The 26,162-nt window shown below is 39.0% G+C and overlaps 1 long non-coding RNA gene across 1 annotated transcript; it reads left to right on the top strand.

Annotated features, from left to right (window-relative positions):
• Positions 1-747: 747 nt before the first annotated feature.
• Positions 748-23,731, top strand: LOC136406433 (uncharacterized). Its single transcript, XR_010751674.1, has 5 exons — positions 748-858; positions 2,626-2,763; positions 9,116-9,224; positions 22,852-23,021; positions 23,558-23,731. It is a non-coding gene; the product is annotated as an uncharacterized lncRNA (long non-coding RNA).
• The last annotated feature ends 2,431 nt before the right edge of the window (positions 23,732-26,162 follow it).

Consider the following 26,162-nt stretch of genomic DNA (forward strand, 5'->3'; position numbering starts at 1 on the left):
CGCATTATCCAGTAAAAATTTGGTGTTGTCCCGGAGGACAGCTGTGATTGGCTTCAGCACGGGCAACCATGAACACGAGCAGTAGGAAATGAATGAATTATAATACATGAGAATGTTTTATATTTTTAACGTTATTATTTTTTTTATTAAAGATTTGTCTGCGAGCCAGATGCAGCCATCAAAAGAGCCACATCTGGCTCGTGAGCCATAGGTTCCCAACCCCAGTTCTAGTCTATATCAATTTCCAGATGATGATGAAAATGAGAATTGTTATTCTAGATCAAAATCTGATCAACAAGAAAGAGGACATGAGAGCACAAGAACAGAGTTTCTCTGTTGTCCCTGTCATCTGTGGTACTGGGAATGTTAGTCTGGTCTCCTCTGTTCCTCCAACCCCAGTCCAGGGGTATGGATAACAGTATCCTTTAATATCTCTGTTGGGATGTGGAAGGCACTTGAACTAGAATTAGAGAGTAGCTGTCTAAACTTTTGTTTATTCTGAATATCAGCCAATTTCATACTATTCTCTTAGATTCATGCAATTCCTGGTTCAAGATCCCTCTTTTCTCATCTTACTTTTATGTTTATATAAACTAAAATGGATACAAAGAGAAAGCTCAGAACAGCTACAGCTGGCCCTCAGCCTATCCTCTTATCTTCACAGGCATTTGCAACTCTGAGCTTCTAATTCTGTGCCCTTGGCTTGATACTGTTTTGCTCAATTCTGACGGTACATCTGACTGGGGACAGACTCCCGCGTTTTGTGCTGTCATGTCCTCTTTCTTGATCAGATTTTTATCTAGAACAGCAATTCTCATTTTCATCGTCATCTGGAACTTGATACAGACAAGAAAATAGGTGAAGATATGCTTCCTTGTTTTTGTTTTTAACCAGACAGGTCTTTCAAAAGCTATACAGATGATTGAGTTTTGTTTTTAGTGGAAATAATTAATTTGCCTGCTTTTGTTTGCTTATTTTACAGTTTATGAAAGAGCAAGAGAATGGGGCAAGGGGGTGAGGAGTCCTTTCATTGCTTTTGTTTGGTTAAAAGTGATGCTATTTTTATGGTTACTAAATATGAGTATTGTGAAAAAGACTGTGCAGAAAGGCATGCTAAAAAAAATTGAATAACTCAGTATTTTAGCTTCTTTTAGGACAGAATAAGTTATTAGTTCAAAGCATGAGCTTTGAAGTTTAGATGGGATTGGCTTCAAGTGCTGGCTTCCCCTATGTGACTAAGTGATTTGAATTTTTCTAACACACAATTTCCTCATTTATATAATGTGGTTATTAAAATACCTCATGGTGACGTAGAAATTATATAATACATAAAAGATGTTTAGCACTTTACTTGGCAAATAATGAACACTTAAAATTGGTAATTATTATTTTAGCAGGAACTAGTTAAGTTCCTATATTATTTTCGGGCCAGCTTCATAGATAAAAAGTGTAGGCCTTATGGTTTAATATAAGTTACCAGTATGCTCTTATGATCCAGTTCATTATTCTCCCAATGGCTCTTGTGTTTCGTTTATTAAATAAACTAGATTCAATAGGGTAAAAGAAAAAGCAACTTTTTTCTTTTGCCAGTATACCTCTGAACCTATTTTTTTAACTTGTTCTTTCTCTGTCCCTGGATGAATGTATGGCAGGTCTCAAAGATCTCTTAGTTACTGTTAAGTAACAAGTCACTATTAAATCAGTAGAAGTTTAATCTTGTCAATAGCCACATAACTCCAAGCTGACCTTCAACATCTTTTGACATTATACCAGCTGAGGTGTCCTTTATGTTTACAAGGCCATGGAGGTGGAGGATAGGTACCGGCTGCTTCTCTGTCTCTCCATGGGCCCCATTAAACATTATCTGGGAGAAGGAAAGATGAAGTCAGTCTTAGCTCCCAATATCTCCATTCAACTTAGCTTATTAAATTAACTCTCAAATCCTGACTTCCCCATGACAGCCTCACCTGGTGTTACTGATCCCCTCTAGCTCTGGGTACAATTATACCCATTTTGGCAAGGCGAGAGATAGTAGGAGCTTCATCTCCATTGGTCTGGCCTCCCTTTGCATGGGGTATTAGGTCATGCCACTGTATTAGGGGAAAACATGAGAGTGGGCCATGGCTCATGGCCATATGTCATGGACAAGACCGGCTATATAATTTGTAGTGTCCTATGCAAAATGAAATCACAGGATCCTTGTTCAAAAGTTATTAAGAATTTCAAGATTGTGGCAGCAGAGCATTCAATTAAGAGCAGGACTCTTCTGAGCACATGGCCATGTAAGACTGCACGGGTCACATGCCCAGGAAGCCAGCCCTGACATTAGAAATAGTACAGGATGAGATTGTAAAGGCAATCACAAAAAGAACTAGCAGTTCTGTTTCAAGAATGAAGACTGAGAACAATGTCTAGAGTGGGAAAGAAGAAAGGAGGTGATTCAGGAAGAAGGGATTAAGGATTCCCAGAAATAGACGTGAAGGCTTCTGAGCTGGTTAATAAAACCACTAACTTGGCATGGTGTCATAAACTGGCGTGCAGGTGTCTGAGGCGAGCCTGGGCATCAGGCGCAGAGTGAGGGCCAGTCTTCCTGTCAACCTTGTCTGGGTCTCTCTTTGGGCACAGGGTCCCTGATCAAAGCCCCAAAGCACTCTGTGTGTGGAGGAAAGCAGGCCTAAAATGGGGACTGAACTGCTGAAGGACCTATGAAGAAGCACGGAGGGAAAGTCCCTGACCTTCCTACTCCTTACTAATACTAGTCAGGTAGGATCACTATGTGTAAGACTTTGGACTTTCCCAAGCAATTCTGTGTTCATTATTTCACAGACATGGCATCTGTGTCTGTAGAATCCTAAGGCTGAGTTCCAGAGTAAACACCCTTGGGTCCAGGGTCCCTTTTCTGAGAGACAAACTTGAGAAGACTGCCCACTGGCCATCATATTGTCATTGAGCCATAGCTTTGCCCTGGGTCCACCCCTGCCCTGTGGGTAGCCCCATTCTTCCTCCTCCTGATGCCATTCCTCAGCAAGATGGCACAGAAAATGTGAGAAAGAGGATGCAGGATTCGCAGTACCTTTCCCTCAATAGGAGATTCTATCTATTTTGCAGATGTGTCAATGCCTTCCTAAATCCTAAAATGCTATGAGTTACTTCAATCTATTGTACAATGTCCTGCCATACCATCATAGCTCAGATTATTTCAAAAGGGTTAACTGATGTGGAAAACAAAATCAGAGGCATTTTTCGAAAGTAGTTCAAATACTGGGCACTTATAACTAAGAATGTGTAAAACATGACAACCCAATTTTTTCTTATTTCTTCTGGGCTAATACCTTTGTTTAAATATAATATTGTTTAGTTAATTATTTTCATAGATATTTAATGCATCAAAAGGATATATCAGCCTGACCTATGGTGGCACAGTGGATAAAGTGTTAACCTGGAATCCTGAGGTCGCTGGTTTGAAACCCTGGGCTTGCCTGGTCAAGGCACATATGGGAGTTGATGCTTCCTGCTCCTCCTCCCCTTCTCTCTCTCTCTCTTCCTCTTCTCTCTAAAATGAATAAATAAAATTTTAAAAAATAAAACATATATTTTAGTATTGAACACTGTGTTGTCACTAATATGTTTTTTTTTTTGTATTTTTCTGAAGCTGGAAACCGGGAGGCAGTCAGACAGACTCCCGCATGCGCCCGACCGGGATCCACCCGGCACGCCCACCAGGGGGCGATGCTCTACCCATCTGGGGCGTCGCTCTGTCGCGACCAGAGCCACTCTAGCGCCTGGGGCAGAGGCCAAGGAGCCATCCCCAGAGCCCGGGCCATCTTTTGCTCTAATGGAGCCTCTGCTGTGGGAGGGGAAGAGAGAGACAGAGAGGAAGGAGAGGGGGAGGGGTGGAGAAGCAGATGGGCGCCTCTCCTGTGTGCCCTGGCCGGGAATCGAACCCGGGACTTCTACACGCCAGGCCGACGCTCTACCGCTGAGCCAACCGGCCAGGGCTAATATGTTTTTAAAGACTATTTTTTAAAAGGTATTTTTTATGAGTATATATATATAACATATAATATTGGTGTTAAATAATATAATGCAATGAAAAAAATCCTGTGGGGTGTGTGTGTGTGTGTGTGTGTGTGTGTGTGTGTTGTATCTGTGTAAAAAGAGCAGAGAGGAAGAAGATTGGAAGAAAATTCCCCCCAAATATGCAGCCATTCTCTGAATCAAGGAATTAGAAATTACTTTTATTTTCTACTTTGTATTTCTTCTCTGTGTTCCAAATGTCCAACATTGATAACATAACACAGTTTATATTACCAAGTGAGAATATTATTATTTTAAAAGAACCCCTAAGAACCAATAAGATAGCACATGTTTATTTAAAAATTTCTAGGCTTAACCAAACACTCCTTTGATATAATCATCACATTTTATTGCATTTTCATAATTCCTTTCCCTACTAGACTTAATTTACTTAAGATCTGTGACTTATTTTTATATTTCTAGCTACTCAGATATCTAGCACATGTAGTAAATAATAAGTGTTTGTGGGATGAATGAATGAATTTATAAATGAATGTATATATTTAAGCCATTTTCTAGTTCAGACATGATATAATTCTACTTCTGTTGCCCTTTCCTCATAATTTTATAGTTCATTTTACATACTTACTCAAAAGCCATTTTATTTAAGTGAGTTGATTTTAGACTCTTTCCAAAGCATTTAATTTTATTTTCATTAAATTTAAACTTTTTTCTTTTTACACTCATTTCCTCTTTGATTTACCTAGTATTCAATTAAATTACATACTTACACTAACAAGTACAATTGGCATAAAAAGGCTTGTTTAAAAATAACTGACTGCTGGGAAAGCGCACAGTTCAGCGGAAGCGGAAGTGAGGAAGGGCGCTAGAAAGTGGCCCACAGGCAACACGCATTAGACATGCAGAGGACATTAGTCGCGGTGCTTCTTTAGGAAAAACAGAGCAATGGGATTAAGTGGAGGTCAGTGAAGAGAGCGCTGACTTACTTGCATCAGGCCACCTTGTTTGCCTACAAGATCCTTTTAAAAGCATGATCACCTGTTCTACATCATAAACTTTTCCTCCTGCTCCTGGCTCCTTGGAAACAAAACAACTGAAAAGCAATGAACAGAAGAACCTGAATATTTCTGTTCAAGGTGTGTGTGTGTGTGTGTGTGTGTGTGTGTGTGTGTGTGTGTGTGTGTGTGTGTGTGTTCAAGGTGTGTGTGTGTGTGTGTGTTCAAGGTGTGTGTGTGTGTGTTTCCAGCAACAGAAGGAGTTAAATCTGAAAAGAAATAAATCAAATGTGAGAGAGAAAAAATTCCCTAAAGTCACTGTTACAAAAATATCCTAAAATCTGGGAAACTGGCCCAAATCCTAGGAAGATTTGGATTTGATATTAGACCAGCAAGGTCAACCATAGAACTTTCTAGTAAAATTGTGCATAAAAACATGATTAGATTAGGTGAAAGAGAAAAATTGAAAATAAATGGGGAAAGTAATAAATCATAACTTACATTTGGTTTATTTCAAAGTTGCCCTCGAATTTCATTCTTAAATATAATGTTTGCTTACTATTGCTTAGGCTTAAATGATTTAATTTTTTTCAAAATAACAGTTTAGTTAGGCTTCTACTTAAACTCTTAAGCTCATTGTTTAAATGCTATAACCATAATAGTATATTCTAGGAGTTTGTAGTCCATCAACACTTTAAAACTAAATTTTGATGAGTAAATAAATCTAAACCCCGGAACAGAGCAGCCATAAACATTACAATAGTGTTTGTGTGTGTGTGTGTGTGTGTGTGTGTGTGTATGTGTTTGCAAAAGCATAGTTTCTCTACTCACTTTTTCTTTCAACATTGAACTAAATGTATTTATTTTTTTTCTTTACTGTGCCCAGAATTTTCCTTGATGATCTGTTATTAAGTTATTTTATTAAAGAGTGCTTAGAGTATATGAAAAAGTGTTTTGAATATCAAATTTTTTTAATTAAATCAGCACTATTTCTTGCAGCAGATTACTAGATATTGCAGATGTTATTCATAAAATACCTGCCAACAGACCAGGAAGGAAATCTAGTTGTGTAACAGGTCAAAACTACATGTAGCTTGATTTGTATAGAGACTAGGTTATGTTAAATGAGGGTTTCAGAAGAAGTTTAAGAGCCTTGAGTAAACCAAGGTGTTGTTTTAATAATGATATGCACACAAAAGTAAATTAGTTTAAAACAAATAGTTAAATCTTATACAAATATATATGGACAACTTATTTGGCCTTTACCGACTTTAAACGTAAATGTACAATACAGTTATGGTGGTTTCCATCTCTAGAAAAACATCAAAAAATCTAAATATAAAATATATTATTTGATAGGTATACTTTGCTGATATATTTGTACTACAAAGACACAAGGCAATAAACATTGCTAGTAAAAAGCTATCATTAAAATTTCTAGGGTCAATATTTATTCCTTACCAACACTTAATCTATCCTTTTTAAAATTATTTTCTACTTTTTTCTTTCTTTAGGTTTTCTTTTTATCATATTGCAAATTCCATGAAAGCAGAAACTTATCCTCTGAAACTATCTTTATTTTGTACTTTACCTCACAGTAACTGTAAAGCCAGAAGCCACGGCCAGGGCCACTATCACAGCAGCCGCCTGGCCCATGCAGGTTCGCATTGGATTCGGACAGTCGGTAAAGAAACAACGGAGCCACAAACTGGTGGGCCATAGTCTTTAATTCTAGCTTGCACCCGGCGGGCAAGTAAAAATACACACTGGGCTCCAAAACCCAATCACATTCAGTGCTCACAAAGCTACTGACTTATCCGAGTTTCCTAAATTAAAGGTTTCTAGCTCACCAGCCTTATTCTCCTCAGTTCCCCATCTCCTTCCTTATCCCAGATACAAACTCTACACAAACTGGCATCTCACTCAGCACTCCACCAGCTTGGCTGCTTCTCCTGGTCTCCTCCACGTGGCCTTTCTCTGCTCTCCTCTGCTCTCTCTTCTAATGATAATCTCAGGAACCAAGAGCACAAACTCTGTTCTGCCCCCATTTTATATTGTAGCTTCACAACCTCTAATCCAATATACAAAATAGGAAAGTCTCTAATACAAAGTCACTTCTCTGAGGCATGATTGGATTGTACCACCCCATATCAAAAAGGGTGGGAAAGGCTTAATCCCAAAACCAAGCCCCAGGCTACAAGGATTCTCAACACACATTAATATCACCTGGGCAATGGCCTCCATCTTTAACAAAGTGAGCATAATACATTTTATCTGCCCAACAGTAACAATACATGTTGTTTAGACATATAATCAATTTTTTCCATCATTCAAAAAGATTCATCTGTACACCAAAGCACAAACAACAAAAGAAAAAAAAAAACAGGTGAAGTGGACATCACCAACTTAAAAACCTTTGTGTTTCAAAGGATACCATGAAGAGATAGAAAAGACAACCCACCAAATGGGAGAACTTCTTTCAAATTGCATATCTGATAAGGAACTTGTACCTAGAATGTATAATGAACTATTACAATTCAATAACAAAAAGAAAAGTAACCCAATATAAAAATGGACAAAGGATTTGAAAAACATTTCTCCAAAGAAGAGATATAAATGATCAATAAGCATATGAAAATGTAGGCATTCAACATCACTAGTCATCCAAGAACTGTTAACCAAAATTACAGGGAGATATCACTTATACTCACTAGGAAGGCTATGATCAAAAAGTCAGATAATAACAAGTATTCAAGGATGGAAAGAAATTAGAACTCTCATACATTTCTAGTAAGAATATAAAATGGTACTCTAGTTACATACTCAAGTGAAATGGAAACCTATGTTTACACAATCATTTGTGCACAACTGTTCTTAGCAGCTCTAGTCACAATAGTCAAAAAGTAAAAATAACCCAACATGTCCATCAACTGATGACTGCATAACCAAAATGTGGTATATCCATGCAATAGAATGTATCGTGTCAACAAAAAGAAGTGAAGTACTGACATATGCTACAACATGGATGAACCTTGAAAACATTACTCGGAGAGAAAGAAGCCAGTCACAAAAGACTATGCATTGTATGTATGAATCTAATATTTATGTGGAAGGTCAAGAGCAGGTAAATCTATAGAGACATAAAGTGCATTGGTGGTTTCCTAGGGCTGGAGGTGATGGGGAAATTGAGAGTGATGAACTTTAAAAACAAAATTAAATAAATAAATAAAATACAGGCCATCCTCCATCCACCAGACCTTGCTGTAGTAAATTATCAGGAAGACTGCAAGTGGTTGGAAACTCCATTTCGTGATTCTGCACATTTGTGTTCTCACTTGTCCCTGGTCGTGAAGGAGTCTGGATTTAGCATCAGGAGCCCTAAGCTTTGTGTACTGTCTTCCTGAAGCTGTGTAACCTTGAGAAGTTCACTTAAACTTTCCAACTCTTAATGAAACAGAAATGATTACCTCACAGACACATTGAGAGCTAAATGAGACAACATTAGTCACACTGTAAATTCCTATACAAATGGAAGAGGTTGCTATGGTCAGTTCTGCAGACCTGGGGCCTTGATTTGGGGTTTACAAGAAGTCAGGCTCAGGGCTGACTCACATCATCCAACTGCATCTCATGCAGGAGCCAGGGTCTTAATTTACAGTGAGAAATCACACTGACAAACAGATTGGATAGTCATGTCAGTCTGTCCACTCATTTTCTTCCCAGGAGAGAAATCTATTTGGGAAACTCAATTACCATCAGAAGGTTGCTTGGAAAATACAGAATCAGAGCTGGGAGGGGGGGTTGGATTATCCTAGGAACATTACCATAAAGATAAAGCTATCTAATGAGTCCCCTCCCTTCTCTAAAGAAATAGATCTGCCAAGCAGACTAAACAGCCTTCCTTCCTTAGTGCAGGAAGCTGCTCACAAAAGTGCCCTTCCACCCCTACTTTCCAGGTAACCCTCCTCCTACACAGGATATCTGCAACTACCCCGACTTCATCATCCTTCTTCATTTTATGTGTTGTTATAACAAACTAATTCTCAATTTCAAACTTCTTTTGTATTGCTTGTATTTTGCAGGTAGACTGCTTCCTGGAGACTATGTGTGACCTATAATTTCCTCCCCCCCCCCCCACAGAAACACTGATCCAATCAAGGTTTCCCAGAGAAAGCTAATCTAATCTACGTGGTATGGCTTCTTTTCTGATCCAGTTAGTTGTCTTGTTTTCTTCCAGACAATTTTTCTCTGACTTAAAAAGTTGAGTTCTCTATAAATGTGAATTATTATGATCATTGTAAGCTCTGCAGATCAATATCTTAATGGTCAGTATCATGGCATGATTAGGACCTGCTGGTAAAACACAGTCCTCAATCTCTCTGGTCTTCCTTCTCTCCCAGGACATACCACCATTTTTAAAAAATCAGCTTTGCCCTGAAAGAATTTTAATAATAGGGAAGTGAAATAACATTTATGTCACTGGACCATTCATGTGCATCCATTTTTCTTAGTATTTTCTATTATTCTAGAAAGAAAAATTAATTATTAATAGATTTATCTGATCTTTCCAGAAATGCAGTGTTGGGCGGATAAAATGTATTATGCTCACTTTGTTAAAGATGGCGCTGCTCACGTGGAGGCCATCACCCAGGTGATATTAATGTGTGTTGGGGGTGGGCTAAAGGCAGGCAGAATCCTTGTAACCTGGGGCTTGGTTTTGGGATTAAGCCTTTCCCACCCTTTTTGATGTGGGGTGGTACAATCTAATCATGCCTCAGAAAAGTGACTTTGTATTAGAGACTTCCCTATTTTGTATATTGGATTAAAGGTTTGGATTTCTACACTATAAAATAGGGACAGAACGGGAGCTTGCGCTCTTGGTTCCTGAGATTATCATTAGAGGAGAGTGCAGAGCAGAGAGCAGAACGAGGCCACGTGGAGGAGGCCAGGAGAAGCAGCCAAGATGGCGGAGTGTTGAGTGAGAAGCCAGTTAGTGCAGAGTTTGTGCAGGGAGAAGGAAGGAGATGGGGAACAGAGGTGAATAAGTCTGGTGAGCTAGAAACCTTTGATTCTAGGAGAACTCGGATTAAGTCAGTAGTTTTGTGAGCACTGAATGTGAGTGGGTTTTGGAGCCCAGTGTGTGTTTTTACTTGCCTGCTGGGTGCAAGCTAGAATTAAAGCTAATGGCCCACCAATTCTTGGCTCCGTTGTTTCTTTACTGACTGTCTGAATCCAATGCGAACCTGCATGGGCCGGGCTGCCGTGATGGTGGCCGAGCCTTCTGGCTTTACATGCAGATATCACTATCATGTCACATGGCATAACACTGGAAAGAATGTGAATTTCAGAGTCAGAGAGTTGGAGAGTTCTGTTCCAGCTTCTCATTAGTAATGTATCTTGGTCCAGTCACTTGACTACTCTGAACCTCACTTTTTCATTCATTACTTATTTCCATTGCTTGTGTCCTGCAATAGTAAAAAATAATGGAAGATAACAAGGATTATAAATGGCATGTTGTAGGTACAATGGAGAGGATAACTATTAGTTTTGAGTCTTTGCATTCTTTTCTTAAAAAATTCATTCATTTTAGAGAGGGGAGAAAGAAAGAGAGAGAGAGAGAGAGAGAGAAGAGAAAGAGGAGTGCAGGGAGGAGCAGGAAGCACCAATTCCCATATGTGTCTTGCCTCAGGGTTTTGAATCGGTGACCTCAGCATTCCAGGTCAACACTTTATCCTCTGTGCCATCATTGGTCAGGCAGAGACCTTTGCATTCTTTAAAGAGGCTTCTATCATTGTGAGGTTAAATTCTGGATTGGTCATTGGCGGTTATGTGGGCTTCGAAAACTATGGACCTTTCTGTTCATTATTTGAAAAGTAAGTAGAAAATGACACTTTCATGTTTAAAATTGATAACACATCACTAATCATCAGAGAAATGCAAATTAAAACCACAATGAGATATCACCTCACAACTGTCAGAATGGCGCTCATCAGTAAATCAACAAAAACAAGTGTAGGTGAGGATGTGAACCAAAGGGAACCCTTGTGCATGGCCGGTGGGAATACAGACTGGTGCAGCCACTGTGGAAAACACTATGGAGTTACCTCAAAAATTTAAAAATGAACTGCCTAATGACCCAGAGATTCTACTTCTGGGAATGTATCTAAAGAAACCCAGCCAAGATTTGGAAGCAGCTCAAGTGCCCATCAGTAGATGAGTGGATAGAAAAGCTGTGGTCAGAGGTGGATTAAGGTCGTTTGAGGGCCCGGATACAAAAGAAAATATTGGGCCTTAAAGAAGAGAGAGAGAGACAGGGAAAATAAAAATACATGTTAACCATATTTTTAAATAAATAAAAAATATTATGTACTTTTAATGTTAAAATTGTACATATGAAATTAAACTTAGTGTAATTAGAAAAAAAGTGTAAAGTTGGGGTTTTGCAGGGCCCAGGGCACGTACCTAGCACACCTGCCATAAATTCGCCTCTGGCTGTGGTACATTTACACAATGAGATGCTACTTGACTATAAAAAAAAGGAAGGAGTATTATGCTAAGTGAAATAAGTTAGTAAGTCAGTCGGAGAAAGACAAGTACCATATGATTCCACTTACATGTGAAATCTAATGAACTAACAAACAGGATAGAAACAAACTCAAAGATACAGAGAATACACTGACAGCTCTCAGAGGGAAGGGTGTTGGGGGACTAGGTGAAAAAGGTGAAGAGATTAATCAAAAACAAAAACAAAGAACCATGACCTTGGCCAGTTAGCTTATTTGGTTAGAGCATCATTTCAATATGCCAAGGTCACGAGTTCAATCCCCGGTCAGGACACATACAAGAAGCAACCAATAAATGCACAACTAAGTGTAACAATAAATCAATGCTTCTCTCTCTCTTTCTCTCTCCCTTTCTCCTTCTCTCTAAAATCAAGCAATAAAAGAAATTTTGAAAATCTCATAGACAACAGTGATTGTAGGAGGGAAAGGAGGGTGGAGGAAGGTAAAAGAGGGTAAAGAGGGGATGATAAGTGGTGAGGGAAGGAGGTTTGACATTGGGTGATGAACACAGGATACAATGTACAGATGATATAGAATCATGCAACTGAAACCTACATAATTTTATTAACCAAAGTCACGCCAATAAATTCAATAAAAAATTTTTAAATAAAAAGTAAGAGTAGTAACAGTGTAGTTAAAATTTTTTTCCTCAACACACTGAATTTTGTTGTACATTTCAAAAAAAAGGTGGCTCAGTGTATTATAGAACCTAACTAAGGTTTATAGGGCAGTCTCTTAAGAAATAGTCTTCTATATAGAGAAACACAAACAGTGTCTGTACAAATTTTCACATCTGATCTCACCTACTATTTCAGGAGAGAGAGAAAGAAGGAGCCCACAGCATTACAGGCCTCTGATTTCAAAGCCTCTTAGTTTTTAAAGTGCTGTTTGACTTGGAAAAACCATGGTCAGATGCTTAAGCTTTTAAAAAATCAAACACCATTTAAATGTCCTGCTAACTGCATGCCCAAGGTTTTATAACCTGATTCTTTTCCAGAAAGGAAAGAATGATCTGCAAAAGGAGTACTATGTAATGAAATATTCTTAGTGAGTTAAATTTTTTTTACTTTCTAAAAGGGTTCTAAGTGTTGATGACATGACTGCAGCTTTTCTATCAAGTATAATAGTTGCAGAAAACAAAGAAAAATCAGACAAAGGACTTGGTACAGAATATCAGGTATAACACAAACCTAAAGAAAGCAAAGGTAGTTTTTTAGATTTCTTCTCCTTCAGATCATGCTCTCTGAGTTTTTCATTTTCTTGGGATGGCTTTTCAGATTCCTTGAGCCTGCTCTAGCACATCATACCCTCTCTTAGTCACTTTGAAGAAGGTTGCATCCCTATTTTCCATGGACCTCTTGCGTTAATCTTCCCAGGTTGCCATAACAAAATACCACAGGCTAGGTAGTATGAAGAAAATAATTTAGTTTCTCACAGTTCAAAGTCTAGAAGTCCATGATCAGGGTGCCAACATGGCCTGATTCTGGTGAAAACCCTTTCAGGCTTGTAGGTGACTGCCATTTTCTGTGTGCTCATATGACCTTTCTATGCAAGGTTTGGGGGAAAAGGGAAAGAAAGAGGGAGATTGAGGAAGCTCTCTGGTGTCTCTTCCTATAAGATACTAATTCCATCATCAAACCCTGTTCCTCATGACATCATCTAAGCCTATTTACTTCCCAAAGATCCCATCCCCAAATACCATCCCACTGGAGGTTAAGGCTTCAACATATGAATTAAGGACAATTTGAGGATCACAACTCAATCCATCACACCTCTATGAACCTCTTAACCATGTCACTTCACTGAAATTTAATGTCTTTGTGGTTTATTCTGCTTTTTAGTGTGATAGTTACCCACCACATATAGTGAACTAATATGCTCATAGAAGTTAAGTTTAAAAATTTTGTAGACAATGAGAAATAAAAGCTGTCTCACACATACCAGAATTCTCAAATTGGCACAGACTCCAAATTCTAAAGAGCTCTTTTAGGGAAGTCAAATTATAATCAGAAAGCTGATTGCTAACCAAGAATTCAGAAGATCAAAATTATTTGCATAATTAAAATGTTTACTGTTGTGAGGCTAAGAAAGCCCAATATATCCTGTTCTAGTATAGAAATAGCTTTAAACCAAAGGGACAATGAAAACTAGAATCTATTGGCAGGACTTCTTCTCCCTAAGGGGTGCCTTAATTGGCCTTCCCAAATTGCTCTGATTTTTCACACTTCTGTCACAAAATAATACCATGTACAATGGAACCCTCCAGTCTTGCTCAGGTCTGGAAGCCATTGCACTTCTTTAGTAGAGAAATTATAATCTGGGTGTATAGAATAGAAGCTTGGGAGTCAGATGATCTCATTTTGAAAATTCTTCTGCCACATCTTGGCCACGTGACCTTGAGGATGTTATTGAAAATGCCCTAGACATCATTCCTCCATCGCAATATTAAGAAAATAATCCAATTTAATTTGCAAGTTTTTTGTATTATACTCAAAATGCTTTTAGCACACTAGTCTTAATACATACTACACAAATCTTACCTATTATTTAGTGGGAATTTTAATATCTCTGTTTTAATTCAATACATGATTTTATAGTCTAACTCCCAGGGTACAAGGTAGTATCTCTTATTTCGACCTTTCATGATCTAGAGATTATTTTATGTTTGCTCATGGAAACTTCCACCAATTATATTGATGGTAGAGACAGGTGACACGACTCTTTCCAAAATGCATACTGCCTTCTTTTCTATCTGACTAGTTAACATAAAATTTAAGGCCCTGACCGGTTGGTTCAGTGGTAGAGCATCAGCCTGGCATGTAGAAGTACCAGGTTCAATTCCCATTCAGGGCATATAGAAGAAGGAACCATCTGTTTCTCCTCCCCTCCCTCTTCTATTCCTCCCTTCCCTCACAGCCATGGCTCAATTGATTCGAGCAAGTTGGACCCGGGTGCTGAGGATGGCTCCATGGCCTCCCCTTAGGCACTAAAATAGCTTGGCTGCTGAGCAACAGAGCAATGGCCCCAGATGGGCAGAGAATGGCCAGTAGGGGGCTTGCCAGGTGGATTCCGGTCATGGCACATATGGGAGTCTGTCTCTCTGCCACCCCACCTCTCAACTAATTAAAAAAAATTTTTTAACAGAGAACTTCTGGAGATAATGTCACATCACTTTTCTAGGACAAAAGTTCATGCCATGATTGTGGAAAATCTCTGATGGTATTTAAAGGAGACAGCAGGAAAAGATGACTACAGAGGTCAAAGGAGAAGGAAAACTAATTGTGTTCTCATGGATTTGCCAAAAATCATTGTTACTCCTTTTCTTTATGTTATACATTCTTCATTGCAAATATAATGCATCTACCCAAAAGCACACACACTGGCTTTGTTAGTAATTATTTTCTTGCTTTTTTAAAATACTTTTACCTACTGTTGTAGTTTAGTCTGTTTTTCAACTTTTTATATAGATGATCACATTATTTTATATCTAACTTCTTTGTCTTAATTTTATGTTTTCAACTTTCATTCATGATGTTGGATATAGTTGGAGTTCATTCAATTCATTACTATATGGTATTGCATTCTATGAATATAACTATTTAACCACTTACTTTTGATAGAAATTATTTCGGCTCCTGCTTTGGCTATTACAAATAATTCTTCTTTAAATATACTTTCATTAAAAAAATCCAAAGAACATTTAAAAACTGAAAATGTGATATATTAATGTAAGATCTCAACAGAGTGGTTTAGCAGAAGATGGACACAGTAGAAGAAATATTTATTGATTGAAAGATTAATACAAAGAACTCAAACTGAGGCACAGAGAGAAAAAGGACTGGGGAAAAGAACAGTAAAGCTCTGATGTTGTCTGTGAGACCTGCCCTAGTCCCAACCAGTCAAAGTGCTCATTGTCCCTTGGCGACATGATTGGCTCAAGAGCTGGCATGTGATTCGGGGTGGTGCAATTGGAGCTAATCTTGGAACTTGGGCTTGAGCAACAACAAGGAGATGCTCTCTTTTTCACTGTACTTGAATTTGGGTTTCAGAGATTTAACTGAAGCTCTTAGGCTGGTGTTTTCTTGGGGCCAAGAGAGGAAAGTAACTGAATTCTGATAACATCATTTGCAATCCTAGAGAGTACTATACCAGTTCTATCTCTAGACTAGTTGGTTCTATGAGCAAATATGTCCCTTCTTGCTTTAGACCATTTACAGTTGGTTTTTGTTTTATTACTGTTAATAAGAGTCCTAACTATAAATACTACTTCACTCTTCTGCATCACCCAAATGTCCTCATTCCTGCCTTCCAAAAGGAAAAGTAGAACTCATGCTATAAGTAACTTTAGACCAATGCTCTGGTCTATCTTCCAACTTGTACATGAGCTTCCTTTTGGGTCTTTTCCAAAAAAACAACAGCATTGGTCTAGGAGCCTGACTACACACAGGATATCTGCATCAAACTCTTCTTTTATTTGATCCCTGTTGACATATTTGTCCAACAAACCTTTTTCTATTCTTCTTTGTCTTGTTTGTTTTTTGTACTCCTAAGTTTAATACATTGTTTTAATTAACATTTTAAGAACTAAACTTGTAGAGAGCTGTGATTATGTCTGAGTGACAGGGCTCATCACTACTCTTGGAATGGAATCATATTTAAAGTGAAGAGCTAATTGCAAATTTCAGTTGTTTCCGGTTTTGAGTCTAATGTTCAATATGACAATAAGGTGAACCCAATGTTCAATATACTTTGACCTTTACAATATGTATTAAAATCTTATCTTTGTTCCACAGAGTTACTATCAGAAGATTCTACATATTGCTCACTGCAGGATTCTCTTGAAATGTCAGGATGTCTGGCACCCCAGCCCATATTCTCTCCTGGCAACAATCAGCTAGAGCAAGTAACAGCTGCCTCTGTTGTCCTAAACTGGCCTACTTCACTTACTTTCTCTCCCACGTGAAACATTAAATAGTGATCTGTGTGGTCAGACATGGGACCAAGAAGGTGTGTCAGTGGATGCCAAAGAGTGAATACGTGATGGTCAAATCAAAAGCCCTCAGTGCCTCCAAATTGCAGAGGTGTGGAATGAAGGAAGGAATAAATTAAGTTGTGGTATAAAAAATTTTTGAACTTATTTCTCCTATATATCTGACTATGCAGTCACTTTTTTTTATAAAGATTTTATTTATTCATTATAGAGAAGGGGGAGAGAGAGAGAGAGAGAAGTGGGGAGGAGCAGAAAGCATCAACTCCCATATGTGCCTTGACCAGGCAAGCCCAGGGTTTTGAACCGGCAACCTCAGCGTTTCCAGGTTGACACTTTATCCACTGCGCCACCACAGGTCAGGCTATGCAGTCACTTTATCAATGGATGCCTCATATAAAGATATTTTTCCTGTGTGTTTAACTACTGACTACTTTATTTTCTTTTATAGTTTTTAAGCCCTGCACTTTTGCATAATCTTCTAACATACATGATTATCAGAATGAGTGTTTTTCCAAGTGTGTAACCCATATACTAAAATATCACCTAGAGAACTTGTTTTGGTTAGTACTGTTATTTAGCAAACCAACCAAAACACAGTGGCTTCAAACAACAATCATTCATCAGTTTGGGCAGGGCAAGGCAGACTTGGCCTGTCTCTGCTCCAAGAGATGTCAGTAGGTACAGCTCAAGGGTAACCCACATTCAGGGACTAGAATCTTTGGAAGTCTATCTCATTTACATGTCTTAGGGTTGCTTCCAGATGTCAACTGGGCCCTCAGCTGGGATTGTTGGTGGGAAGACCTATAAAGAGCCTTACCATACAACTGCTTGGCTTCCTTATAGCACATTGGCTTTGTTCCAAAAATATGCATCCCAAAAGACAGGAAATAAAGACTACTGGTATTTAAATCCAGGGCCCAGAATCCTGCACAGTATCTCTTCCACTACATTCTGTTGGCCCAGCAATGACTGTGCACATTCAGGGAGAGGGCTCATTGAACCCAACTCTCAATGCCAAGTGTGTCAAAAAATTAGGGACCATGCTTTAAAACTTATTAAAAGTGCAAATACTTGGATTTCACCCAAGACACATTAAATCAATACTTTTTGAGGCTTTAGATTGGGAATTTAGTTTTAATGAACACTCAAATTTTTCTTAAGCAGATTAAACCTTGATTTCTATATCATCTTTTTTTTTTTACTAGAAATATTTTTTATTTTTTGATTAGTTGACTGAGAGTATTATATTAGTTTCTGGTGTACTGTGCAGTAATTAGACATTATATAACTTACTAAGTAATCATTCTGATAAGTCTAGTACCCTTGTGACATCATATATAATTATTACAATATTATTGACTGTATTCCTTACTCTCCACTTTACATCCCATGACTATTCTACAGCTACCAATTTTTATTTCTTCACATTTTCCACCCATCCCCTAACCTTCCTCCCACCTGGCAACCATCCAAGTGTTCTCTGTATCTATGAGTCCGTTTCTACTCTGCTTGTTTATTTTGGCTTTTAGATTTGATTCTGGATAGATATGTACAGGGGTGGGCAAAAGTAGGCCCACAGTTGTAATACAAATTAATAATACAATAATTAATAAATAATAATACAAGAATAAACTCTGTTTTGTGTACTTACAACTATAAGCCTATTTTTGCCCACCTTTGCATTTTTTGCCATTTTATTATTCATATATATATATTCTATTATTCATATTTTTTATATTTCATTCTCCTTTCTTTTCTTAAAGAAGACCCTTTAACATTCATGTAGTACTGGTTTGGTGGTGATGAAGTCCTTTAGCTTTTGCTTGTCTGGGAAGCTCTTGATCTGTCCTTCAATAGTAGATGATAGCTTTGCTGGGTAAAGTACTCTTGATTGTAGGTCCTTGCTTTTCATTACTTTGAATGTTTCTTGCCAATCCCTTCTGAACCACAAAGTTTCTGTTCAGAAATCAGCTGACAATCTTTTGGGAGCCCCCTCGTAGGTAACTAACTGCCTTTCTCTTGCTGCTTTTAAGATTTCTTGTCTTTAACCTTTGGCATTTTAATTATGATGTGTCTTGGTGTGGGCCCCTTTAGGTTCATCTTGTTTGGGGCTCTCTGCATTTCCTGGATTTGTATGTCTATTTCCTTCACCAGGTTAGGGAAGTTTTCTGTCATTATTTTTTTGAACAAATTTTCAATGCTTTTCTCTTTCTTCTTCTTCTGGCACTCCCATGGTGTGAATGCCTGAAGTTGTCCCAGGACTCCCGATACTATTCTCATTAGTCCCAGGTAATGGGCTGCAAGGACTATTTTCAGTCACTGTGGAAGATCAGCTGTGCTGGGGCCCATGCCCCAGAGAAGGTCCCTGGTGCCTATTGGGGCTGTCCCTTGAGTGTGTCACTTATGGAGGTGGTTGGGTGGTATTTCATCATGGTCTTAAGCTGTCTACCAGGTGTACTGGCTCTGGTGCCTCCCAGGAGGTGCAGGCCAAGGTTAGCTACTACAAAGTGATCTGCAGATGGCTGCTACTTGTGCTGAGCTTGGAGGTGCCCAAAACAAGCTAGGAACCAAGGCCAGTTGCCACTATTGTCAGGCTTGGGGCCACTTAACAAGAATGTTGCTTGTTTGAGACATTTCAGAAGAGTCTGAAGCATGAACCAAGCCATGCCATTTGTATGTAAAATCCACTGGAAACAGTTTGGGTAGGACCTCAAATTGGGTAGGGCATGGTCTCAGGGAATCACCAGGGTAGGGTGACCAAGTTGATGGAGATATGACACCTACAAGCCAGCTCATTGCAGTAAAGGCTCAAAAAAGGAACATTGATCTCTAGCAGCTCTTGAGCTTATGCCAGACAATTCAGTTACTTCCCATATGCCCTTAGTGTCTTTGGAACTGCTACTCCACTGCTAGAACTCAAAGAAAATCCAAGTCAGTCCGTGTGTGGGCCTTTTGAAAGAAATGCCCAGGTCTCCAGTAGCCTTCTGTCTCACTCAACCATAACACCTACTGGCTTTTATACCCAAATTCCATTGGGACCTCTGTTCCTATCACTGAAATCCTGGACAGGGTGTCCTGGTGTGAGGCTGGGACCTCTTGCTCCTCAGGGGAGATATGCCTTTTGATTTTTATCTGCCACACATAGGCAGGGGATAAGCCTGCCCCATATCTCCACCCCTACTACCAGCCTTGATGCGGCTGCTTCTTTATATCCTTCATTGTAGGACTTCTGTTTAGCTAAGTTTCAGGTGGTTCTCGGTGATGGTTGTTCTGCAGTGCAGTTGTAATTGTGATGTGGTTGTGGGAGGATTGGAGTACTGCATTTTCCTAGGCTGCAAGTTTGCCTGGATTATATAGTATCTTGAAACCTATTATTTTTAAAAGATTTCATTTTTTTTTTTCTATTTTAGAGAGAGGAGAAAGAGAGAGAGAGAAACGGAGGTGGGAAGAGTGGAAAGCATCAACTTATAGTAGTTGTTCGTGTGTGTGCCTTGACCAGGCAAGCCCAGGGTTTCAAACCAATGACCTCAGCATTCCAAGTCAATGCTTTACCCACTGCACCACCCCAAGTCAGGCTTGAAGCCTTCCATTTTAACATACAAGTTCTATCTCCCTTATATTTCTTTGGCCAGGAATATATCATGATATTCACAGCTACCACACTTCATTTGATGAGAGGAAACAGTGTTGTTTTATTCTAACCTTAGATTCCTCCCACACTAAAAACAGAGCAAAGCACAGGATGAGGAGCGAGGGACTGAGTAAAGGGAGTGTCGGTACACTCCTAAAGTCATCATTAATATGCATCCAGTATGCAGCTGCAAAGGTGGAAGGAGACTTTAGCTGATTTTTATCTGCAGTAACCCTCACTTGTGAGATGTGCTTTTTTTTCATAAATGTTAACAAAAGGGAAATTCTTTGAGTAAAAATGTGTATTATTTGGGTTCTTCTAAGAAGCAGACCCTGAGATGTAGACTGAATGCCCATAGTTTATAAGGGAGGTTCAGGGATAGATAATACAAAATAAAACAGATGATAGGGACACATAATTAAACCTGCTACCTCAGTGGGCAACCAGAGCTTATCATCTGAGAGGCTCAGGGAAAGAGCGTAAACACATACATACACATTAGAATGATCCTGCCAACGGGCAAGGAAACTGGGATAGATTTCCACTTTCTAACGTAACCTGTAAGGATGCCCCTATTCCAAGACATTTCGATAGGGAAAGTGGGTTCTAGCAGTCCAAGGATAGGCATTGGCTGTTTGTAAATCAAGCTGGTGTGCATGAAGATATGAGTAGAACAAATCCACAACATGTCAGAAAAATCTCATAACTGTGGTCTGGCTTAATCAAAACAAATCAAACTAAGGACTTTGAATTATGAGAATTTCCAACTGTCTTTATGATTATTGATTATCTGTTTTGTTGTCTTAGATTATATATGTAACCTCCTTGCCTTTCCTGGAGGTGAAGAATCTGCTTAACTGAGAAACCTGTGTTATTTCATCATTTTTTAAAGAAAGCACCTTCCTATCAATGAAATAATTAACTTCTGGAGCATTCGCAACCTTTTGTCCAGATGTGTGCTTCCCAGATATAAACTAGCCAAATCCAGAGAAGTCCATGCCACAGTACATTCTTAGACACACCAAAGTTATAGGGATATTTTTTATTCTAGTAAGACCCTGGCTTTGCAGACCACTTTGATGTCATCTCTTCTAACTTATTGTGTGGTTTTAGTTTACAAGCAAAGTGAACATCTGGGCTATTTCAGCTGGCTTTGCTCTTTTAGGTAATGTACAGAATTGTTGTTTGGAAAGGGCTATGCTGGAAGTCACCAGTGATAACATATGGGCTGGCTTTGTATTTCCTAATGTTCTTTTATGATACTCTGCCTCATATTGAAGGGAGCCCCAGTACTGCCCAGATGACCCTTCTGACACTTGTGGCTATATTCATTCTCTTTAGGAGGCAAGGAAACTGCAGGGTAGCTAATGAATTCTGATGATGATGCTCTAAACTAGAGAGTAAACAATCATCTGATTATTATTCACTCAGGAGTTTGCCTAAGGTTCCACTTATTTGGGCTATATTTCTGTAATTTATAAATCTATGCAGTTTATTAAATGCGTATCATTTTCCTCCCCATAAAGGCTGATCTTCTTTCTAGGTCATTTTATTTAAGGAAAGTAAGGGCATGACATAGAGATTTATATTTGTGATGGTCCCATATACCTAATGCCACTGAAGTAGATAGGATTTTATTTCTCGTTATGGCATTTTCATACTAAAGGCATTTTCCCTGTGTTTCTTAATGAATGTGTTTGTTTATCTGTTGTTCTCTTGCCTTACTACTATCTTTTCTGCCTTGTTCATTGAAGCCCTTCAAGTTCATAGAGGAAGTCAGTAAGTCAAAGATAAATTAGAGTGTGTGTTCATGGAAGTACTCTTTAGTTTGCCACAGACCACACTGCTCTCTGTGTCTACCCAATATTGGGGTCCAGTGTCAGTTACTACATTGCTTATAATGGCACTTAACCATATACATGCATTTGTATCAGCTCTTAATCCCTGGTGAGGTTTAAAACTACAGTTCTGTATAACTTAGAAGTTTCACAAGGGTGACAATATGTTTGTGTGCCCTGGTTCACTCAGCACCTATCATACAGTCCGTGCTTAAGAAATCTGAGTTAAATAAATGTTAAATAAATGAAAGGGAGGGATAAATCTAGCTAGCCTCTAACAAGATAAGCTACTTGGCTATAAGAATTCTATTTTTTCAAGAATGGTAGAATTTTATGACCCGGTCACTAATAACTGTATAACTCATAGCCCCTGCCTTGACTCTAGACTAATGTTACTAGCACCATGCTGAGGGACACAGAAGGGGGTGACCAAAGTGACTGTGGGCTGAGTGTATTGACAGGGACTCTGGAAAGCCTCCCCCTTCCAGATCACATAATATGTTATTAATGAAGGAAAAGTGACCTACTGCACCTTATAAAAGAAAAATGTACCCACTAGAGATTTGAGCAAGTCATTTGGTGTGGCTCCAGATGCCAGGAAACTGAGATGTCTCCTCCCATTTCCTTCTCACAGCCCTGATGCTAGCTATTAGTACTGCTCAACTAATAAATAATATTTAATTTAATTTTCATTGAAATAAATCTTCCTGGTAGCAACAACAATAAAAAAAAAAGTATGAAGCTTTGCTTTATTTTTACAGAAGGTCCTTGCTTTCTTATGTTTCCTGGTGCTCAGAGTGGGATTCCAGGTGCTCACCACAATCAGAAAAACTTGTTTACTGAGCTTTGACCTTAGCCCAACTGGCATCAGAGCATTCCTGACCCAAGTGATCAACGGAGAGCGTGGGTACCACCCTCCAGAGCGCTGTCTTCCCCGAGGCTCAACCACAGCAAGGTAAGAAAAAAGTTGTTTATCCATAGGGCCCTCATAGTAGAAGCCTAAACTACAAAACAGATAGAAGAAAACATAAGCTATGGCCTCTGGCACTGAAAGAGGGCATCCTCTTCAGCATAGAAATCACTCCTCTTTTGATTTAGAAGCAAATTCACACTCTACCCTAATGTCCGCAGCCTACATAATGAGCCAGTCTCTGATGTCAGCTCTTACCACTCCCCACTTCCCCTCATAGGCCTTGGTTCTGCCCCCCACATGCAGCGCACCCACTTTGGGACCTTTGCTTAGACCGCTATGACCTGTGCATGGAAGACCTGTGTCAACATTCAGGCCTCAGCTCTAATGTTGCGTCTTCAAAGAAGTCCTTCCTAACCGCCCCATCTTATACACTTCGACTTTCACCTTTACCTACAGCTTAACAACTATCAGATAATATCTCATTTGTTTGTTTGCTTGTTTATTATCTGTTTTCACCACTAGAGAGTATGTTTCATTAGAACAAGGCTCCAACCTCCATTCATCATTGTATTTCCGATATGTGGTACAGTATGTCCTCAGTAAAAGTTTGTTGGGTGGATAAATAAATGCAGGATGATTTTTGGCAGAATGAAGAGCTTGCTAAGCTGAAAAGCAGAACTGAAGGAAGCCAGAGAGAAAGGAGCTGGGAAGAGAGAACCAGAGGCAGTAAGAACAAAAGCAGAAGACGGGGATTCCTTTCTCCTGGGGAGGTCTGCTCAACTAACCCTCGCTTTTTCCTTTTATTTTCTCACACACACAAAAAAAGAAAGGTGAGGGGGAATATACTTAATAATATTGTGGTAGTATTGTGATACTAGACTTAGTCTGGTGGTCATATTGTAAGATATATAAATGTTAACTCACGATATTAGACACCTGAAACTAACATAAGATTTTATACCAAATATACTTAATTTTTTGAAATTGTGATTTAATTGGCATACAACATTGTGTACCAAGGATAACATACTGATTTGATATATTTATACTGCAAGATGATTGCTATTGCAGCAACAGCTGACACCTCCATGCATCACTCTATGTCATTTCTTCCAGTTGTGGGAACAATTAAGATCTAGTCTCTTAGCAAGTGTAATGTTTATAATAGAGTTTTGTTGTCTATAATCACTGTACTGTGTGTTCAGTCTCAGCACTGATTAATCTACTGATTACAAGTATGTACCCTTATACATACGTCTCTCCCATCCTCAGCCACTGGAAACCACCATTCATTTTCTGTCTGATCAGCTTGAGATTTTTTTTTTGTACTTTTGTTTTTCTGAATTCCACATGTACAGAATATCATACAGTATTTGTCTTTCTGTCTGACTTATTTTACCATACATCAAATTTAACAATTTTTACACTGCAAAAGAAACAATAGACAAAATAAAAAGGCAGCCTATAGAATTGGAGAGAATATTTGCAAACCATATAGCAGATAAGGGGTTAATATCCAACATTTATAAAAAAAAACCTTATACAATTTCAATAGCAAAAATAAACAAAAAACAAAAAATACACAAGAACAATTTGATTAAAATAAGCAGCAATTATGAATAAATAAACGTGTTTTTTTTTCTTTTCCAGCAGATTTTAAAGGCCAAGGGAAGAGGGGTAGGAATCAGCTGTGATCAACCATGTCAGTCCACCTGTGTGTTGCGCTTTCTGCCTACTCATCCCCTGCAAAGAGCTCGGAGCACACAGCCCACCCACTGGCAGCAACAGTGTCCTGTCTGGGGCATGGCAGTTTGGGGGAACCCCCAGCAGGATGGCAATATCGGCCATAGGGTTTGCATTGTCACCTCTCTCTTCTTCTCTTTTTAGACCCATTGACTGCTGGGTCCTGTATCTCCCTTAGGAGCCTGAGCCTGGAATTTGAAAGGCTTTGGAAGGGCAAAGTTTACTCCCAACACTGAGCTGTGGGGTCACCTCATTCATTTTCAGAGCTGACATCTATGAGGGCTAACTAGCTGAGTTAATCTCTTCCTGTGTTTTCTCCCGTTTAAACTTACAACCCCTCTATGACCTAGCTATCATTATCCCCATTTCTCAGATGAACACACTGAAACTTAGAGGATTAAACAACCTGCCCAGCATTACCAAGCTTAGTAAGTGACAGAATTGGCAGGTAAACCTAGGTCAATCTGCTTCTGCATGCTTTGAAGTGTCATTACCTCTGATTAAGTAAAATTATACTTTCAACTTTCTTCCTGAATTTTGTTCAGTTTAATGGGATAGTTGATGTCTTCTTCCTATTACTGGTATGGGGGATAAATATCTAAACATAATCACCTACGTTTCTTTAGTTGGCCACCATGAATTCCAAAATATGTAGCAGTTTTTGCCTGTCTACTTTTTTACATAGGGATGATTGTAAAGGTTATTTTTTGTTTGCTTGCTTTTTGAGGAATCCCTTAAACCAGACGAGTCCCCCTGCACCACACTCTGTGGCGTGCTGCCCCCTAGTGGCTAAAGTGAACGTAGCTTCGGTTCAAGCAGCACTTATCTTGAGGGCCCAGCAGCTCTCTCTTCTTACAGCGCCCGGAAATACACAAGTGTAGGGCCGAACCTGCACTCACTGGATCCTTTAAAAATATTTGCCAGAATTTATCGACTTGTTCATGGACAACCATATCTTATCTCTGCTCAGTAACCCAGGATTGGAATATGGGTTCAAAACAACTGAGAGACCCTTCCAAATGAAACACGCTTCTTTCCATCCGCTTGGCACTCAAGCATTTCCTGTTGTGCTCCTCCCATTGACCAGAAATGAGCTAGAAGCTGTGAAGTGCACAGAGAGACAGTGGTGGTAACACACGTGTGCTCTACAAGCAGGACCTCCTTTTACATGTCACAGAGGGAACATAAATCAGAAGGCACTGCTGGTTTTTACCGTGAAATATAAATGCAGAATGCAGCCCATTTCTTAGGAATTCCGTTTTTTGTTTTTTTTTTTCTTCTTGAATCTAAGTGAAGAAGTAAGTGGGGGCGTCGAGGGAAAACCGGAAAGGTTGGTAGTAATCCTCTAAAACAGCCTCATGTTGGAAGGAAGTACAGGTGAAAGTTGTAAGTGTATTCAAAATATTGTTTGTTTGTTCATTTATTGTGGCTCCTTTCAGAGTTTACGTATC

The sequence above is a fragment of the Saccopteryx leptura genome, chromosome 5, assembly GCF_036850995.1.
Source record: "Saccopteryx leptura isolate mSacLep1 chromosome 5, mSacLep1_pri_phased_curated, whole genome shotgun sequence".
NCBI lineage: Eukaryota > Metazoa > Chordata > Mammalia > Chiroptera > Emballonuridae > Saccopteryx > Saccopteryx leptura.